Source organism: Silene latifolia, chromosome 6, assembly GCF_048544455.1.
Source record: "Silene latifolia isolate original U9 population chromosome 6, ASM4854445v1, whole genome shotgun sequence".
Taxonomy (NCBI): Eukaryota; Viridiplantae; Streptophyta; class Magnoliopsida; order Caryophyllales; family Caryophyllaceae; genus Silene; species Silene latifolia.
This window is the reverse complement of record NC_133531.1, coordinates 125,876,698-125,882,466: the sequence shown is the minus strand read 5'-3', so window position 1 is coordinate 125,882,466 and position 5,769 is coordinate 125,876,698. Positions and strand designations below refer to the sequence as shown.

Genomic DNA, 5,769 nt, shown 5'->3' with positions numbered 1-5,769 from the left:
CGGATGTATGTTTTCTAAGTCATTAGTTCCGTTATAAATAGGTGGTAAACGTTTCATATATCACACCACTCTCTCTTCTCATAATTCTCCTTCAAATCCAGCATCTTTACACGAAATGTCTTTTACCACTGATGTCAATATAGTTAGGCACTATGAGAGTAAGATTGGGGAAATAGTTCAACAAATTCCTCCCTTTTTCATCCGACTGAAGGTAGTTCTTACGGAAGAAACTATTTGGAACCTACTAAACCATGCTCCGGCATTAAGTCTCTTGGGAAACATTCTATGGGAGGGTCCCGATCCACATCTCTCTCCAATAACTCCGGCCGAAGAGGTTACCAGGGGTAAGTCTGACTCTATCATGCTCTGTACGTAAAATCACTTATTCCACAAATTATAATGAACTCAACCTTCTTGTCCTGTTACAGAAATTATTCGGAAGAAAAGTGAAGAGTTAAAACAGCTAGAAGATGAGGTTGTGGAGATATGCAAGCGACTTCAAAATATTATGGTGTGGAAAACAGTGGTTGATTTGTGCACAGGATGGGGAAGGATCTTTATCGGTCCATATGAGGATACTAAGCTCCTCGATATATACATCGACCGAATGATTGAGGAGGCTGGGGAAGAAGCGATGCAAGCTGCCTCGTCATCTTCAGAAGACAGTTGTAACATTGGGGCTACATTCTATTAGGGTTAAGATCTTAATAAATGAAGAAACAAGCTAAAGTGTATTACACTTGTATTCCTTCCAATGTTATGAATCATCAAATCCATTACTGCAATATTACCATGATATCCAAAATCAAAACTTCTAATTCTCGCATATCCACTAGCATTGAAACTTGTGTCCTATAAATCCTTTATACACTCAATTGAGTCCAAAATCGTCATACATATGTCTCCAATAGGTCATATACATCCACAATAATAGTGAGTCACTACATCCTAAAGTCCCAGTTAATCTATCACGGCAGGTATAACCTCAAAATAGATACTCCTTAAATATAACACAACTTTTAAACGGTTACTCTTAAACTGTTATACTTTACTGTAAGGGGTCTTGTCAGCCGAATTCTGACTTTCATACTACCAAGGTTGATTTCTTACTGACTCAACCGACTAATAATCCACCGTCATGACAATCGTGACGCTATTCGTTCCACTGGTCACTCAACTGTATGGTTCACCTCCCTAACTTCTGAACAAGCTACCACACACGAGCCAGTAGTAATATATCTTCATACTGTGTCATTCTGACTCCCTAAGAACATTGATTATCGCTAAGGCTAAAAGAAGCATTGATTTGCTCATATAAAGGTCTCAGATCACTCCATGATTTGGCACTACTCTATTTTCTCTCCTTACTATAGACATTTAACCCAAAGAAAATATGCCCCGTAGAACTGCCATTGAAAAGGTTAGGTCTTATGAAAAGAAGATTGATGATATTGTGAGTGAACTTCCGGAGTTCTTTTCTCGCTTAAAAGTGGTTTTCGTTGATGTCATACTCGGCAGGCTGTTGAGCTTGGGTCCTGCATTAACCCTCATCGAAATTATCTTAAGGGGTGGTATAGATCTTCGCTTGACTCCGGTGGTCTTAGCTAACGAAATCATGAGAGGTAAGCTATTATGTAATATACTTAGCAGCATATTACGCTATGGTGTGACCTGATGCTCATCCCTTTTTTTTTTCAACTTGTCTCAGCAACCGATCGTATGAAGCGTGAAGAGCTGAAGAAACTGGAGGGCGAAGTAGTGGAGTTCTTCAAGCGTCTGGAGAGGGTGCTTAGATGGACTGCTTTGGTCGATTTGTGTCAAGGCAACGGAAGAATCTTCGTGGGTCCTTATTAAGAAACCATACTCTTGGATGTGTATATGGACCACTTTTTAGAAGCGGCCTATGCGAGCACGGCATCATCGTCTTCTCTTGAGGATTAGTAACAAAATAGTACTATGGCTAGCTATTGTAGGAGAGTTAGTCTTCTTGATGTTCTGTACGAGCTTACTAGTATTATCGTTATTACGTTAGTTGTTAAAGGCTTGTTTGCTTTTGAAAGCATGTTTTAAAACACATGTGAAAACAGGTAAGTTGGATGGTTAGAAAAACCTATTATTATGATTAGCAACAATAATCGCACATAACAAACAACATAAAAATACAAAATCAAGGGTGACGCAAATAGCATATCACGATTACCTTGCAATAAAATCAAATATGACGCGCTAGGTCTGGGGTTGGTCACTAGACATATTTACCCATGCTAATCGTTCTACCCCAATAAATTATTTAGACGAATCCTAAGTGTTTCTAAGTGAATCTCTCATTTTAGTGATCTAAATAATTCTACTCATTTTAATAAGTCTCACCCAGGCGCGCTCCTCATTAGGTAAACGAAGTCTAGTCCTCATTTACGGTCACAAGGTCGCTCTGATACCAACTGTAACAACCCGGATTCTTAATGACTTAATTAAGGGATAAAAGCGGAATAAACCCAAGTCATTGCTATAAAAATGAATCCAGATCGTCATGGATCACTTACACATGACTAAATAATTTAGTCGAGAGATTTAATTACAAAATTAAACCAACATTGAAAGCTCCTCTCATTACCCAGAAGGCCTTTTTAAGGGTGTCTCCATCTAACTCGTTCTTGGTACCTGAAAAACATATAAACAAAAGTCGCTGAGCGACAGTAACCTAACCATTCTCCTATCATCGCCTTAATCATTCAAAAGCAGGAATGCGAATGGAAAAGATATTCATAAATAAGAATCACATAAAGCATACATCACGTAAGTTCTCTTATCACAACATTCTTGATATACAAATGGTACAACAGTATTACTCAAAGATATTAAGAAACCATTTTAGTAATACAACAACACTTAACAAATTTAAGCACATGTGAGCACAACAAGTCCCAATCATCAAACATGTGACATTATTACCTTGATCTTCCTTTATCACACAGTAACATTATTCACCATATAACAATTTCATCGATAAGTCTAACATGTATCATGTGAGTAAAAACTGTAGTCATTTCTTTTAAAAACCTTTGTTTTATTAACAAATAAGCACGGGACGTGTCTACTAATGTCACACGCATACTCACGGCTTGCATCTCACCTTAAGTATGAATGTGAACATCAATCCCGCCAATCATACCAATTCTAGGAGGTTTACATCTCACCCCTAGTGCTCAGTAGGACCGGACAACTAAACTGACTTGGTTTAACAACTAGAATCGTGGGGAAGAACAGACTGCTAATGGATGGTCTCAGAGGTCCCATTTAAGTGACATGTCCCATACACTTCGAGGCACCAAGAAAATCGCAACCGTCAAGGTCTGCACACGATCGCAACCGTGAAATAATAATTGCCAAGATATCTGAAAGGTAGTAAAGCTGATCAAGCTCCTGTCAATATATGCGCATATACCCACTCCACAACTTCTTGGAACATGCAGCTCCTCAGTGGCAGCTGGTCGACTACTATCCTAACGACAATCCCTCCACACGCACTTCGGATGTCTTTGTCCATACTTGTATAGCATAAGCTCTCTAAGCATTCTTCCGTCACGTCGATCCCTAAACCTTACCAAGTTAGCGCCCAACATGTAACACGAAAGACTCACAGGTGTCTCATAGAGACGATGATACGTCGATATACGGACCATCCCGGTATACCGACAATACAAAGGTACTTGGCTCAGAGGTCCCATTCAAGGGGCATACCCAAGTAAACCGGGGAAAGATTCCATGGCTCAGAGGTCCCATTTAAGAGGCATAGCCAGGTTACTGTTTACTGATATTCTGGTCTCAACGGTCCCATTTAAGGGACATGTCCCAGAGTGCTAGAAACTTTTGAATAAGAAACGTAAACATACATAAATTCATCTTACTTTATCTTTTCTGAAATCTTTAGGATTTGGCAAATCTTATTTGGAATTTATTATTTCTAAATTCTTTATTTGAGGGAGGTTTAAATCACGTAAACCACGTAAACACTTATTTATTAAGTAACTTTCCTTGTAATTGCAGAAACGTTTAAATCACGTAAACCATCTTGGTTTTGAAAACGTTATCGAATGTTTTTAATTTTCAAACATTTAAAAGAGTTGTTATTAAACTTTAATATTTAATAAAATTTAAACTTATCAATTCTAGCCTTAACTGTATTTAAAGAGGAAAGGTATAATTCTTTTAGGCTAGAGGTTAATAGCTAATATGCTTTTATTCATTTAAACGTTAACATCTCAATGGACTACGTACTACTTAATAAAGTAAATGCAAGAATCATAAGATAACATATCGGGATATACGTCACACGACCATAAAGAAATGTAGCCAATTAAGATATTACTTAATTATATATCTTAATCATATTTCTAGGTGAGAAAATAGCACAACGATAAATCACTTGTTATCAAGAAATTTTAACATACAAATCCAACCAATTGAGTAATTAACTAGCGCATATGTATATTTCATGCCATTGTTAATAATTTAGCGGTCTAGTATTTCTACTCAATATTTAATCGTCAACAAGTTACATAACTCATATTTAAACATATTCATTCACATTAGCATATCGAGTTTTGTAAAATTAAGGAGGGATAGAAGAAGGTCGGGTTACCGAAGTTAGTGAAATAAGAGAATGCGCTTATTAATCCGATTTAATAAGAAATTAATCGTTATTAATAAAGTCACAAGTCCGTCTTGAATTCGTCATAAAAGCAGGAGAATTCCAAGTCCGAATCCCGTCAATCAAACCTTGGATTACGAAAAGTCAAGTTAGTAAATCGGGTCAAACCCGTATCATATAAAAGGAAGAAAAGGAACGGTGTGACTTATAACGTTATCCAGCTGAACAAATCCCAAATCGATTTAGGGATTAAGTCACCATTACTCACTATTTTCTGAAATCTGCAGCGGCATTGATAGCAACAGAGGGCGAGGCATCAACGGCGGCTCCGACAGTGGTCCTGTGGCGGCGGTGGAAGAACAGAACAAGGAGGAAAGGTAAGAGTAGATCTCAGGGAGAACGAAGAGGAGGGAAAGATGCTTACGGTGATTTAATGTCAACGATGGCGGCTGCGATTGACAACAGAAAGGCGACGTGGACTATGGTTCGACGGTGGTGACCGGTGGTGCACGAAAACAGGCGAAGGAGGAGGGTGAGTTGGATTATTTGTATATGAAAAGGGAATAAGGAGGATGGAGAAGAAGGGAGGCTCACGGCGGTGGTGCTGCTCTGATGTCAACAGGAGTTGTCCTAATGGCAGCTAATAAAGGCGCGCGAGATGACAGAGGTGATAGGATATGGCTTCCGTTTCCGAAACAGAGGAGCAAAACGGAGGTAAGGCTGTGGTTTGATAGTCGAGGGTGGTCAGGTGGGTTGAAGGTGTTGTGTTGGCCGTGGCTTCTGTTTGAAACAGGGACGGAGAGCAGGGGTAGCTTTAAAGGAAAAGGGGTGGTGGTACGGTGGTGGAGTTCGTGGTAGTTAAACGGAGTTAAAATGCCGTTTGGTGGTTGTTTGATTGAAGGGGATGATGGTGTTTGGGGTTGTATTGTGTGGGTTAGGCACGAGTGTTGGTTGGTAACGACTCAGTGTTGACTCGGATTAGGTGGCTGTCACAAATGTAAGAAATGGTGAAGCTGATTATAACAAGGTTGCCGTTAAGGATGCTTGTCACAATGTAAGGGGTTAGTGTAGTTATGAAGGAAGGCATGTGAATGAGTGAAGTGGTAGTGACAAAAACA

At 39.1% G+C, this 5,769-nt stretch overlaps 1 long non-coding RNA gene across 1 annotated transcript; it reads right to left on the bottom strand.

The window, feature by feature from the left end:
* Positions 1 to 2,479: 2,479 nt before the first annotated feature.
* On the bottom strand, positions 2,480 to 5,255 carry LOC141658967 (uncharacterized). The gene is made up of 2 exons (XR_012549550.1): positions 4,643 to 5,255; positions 2,480 to 2,661 (listed from the first exon to the last, which is right to left on the bottom strand). It is a non-coding gene; the product is annotated as an uncharacterized LOC141658967 (long non-coding RNA).
* Positions 5,256 to 5,769: the final 514 nt, after the last annotated feature.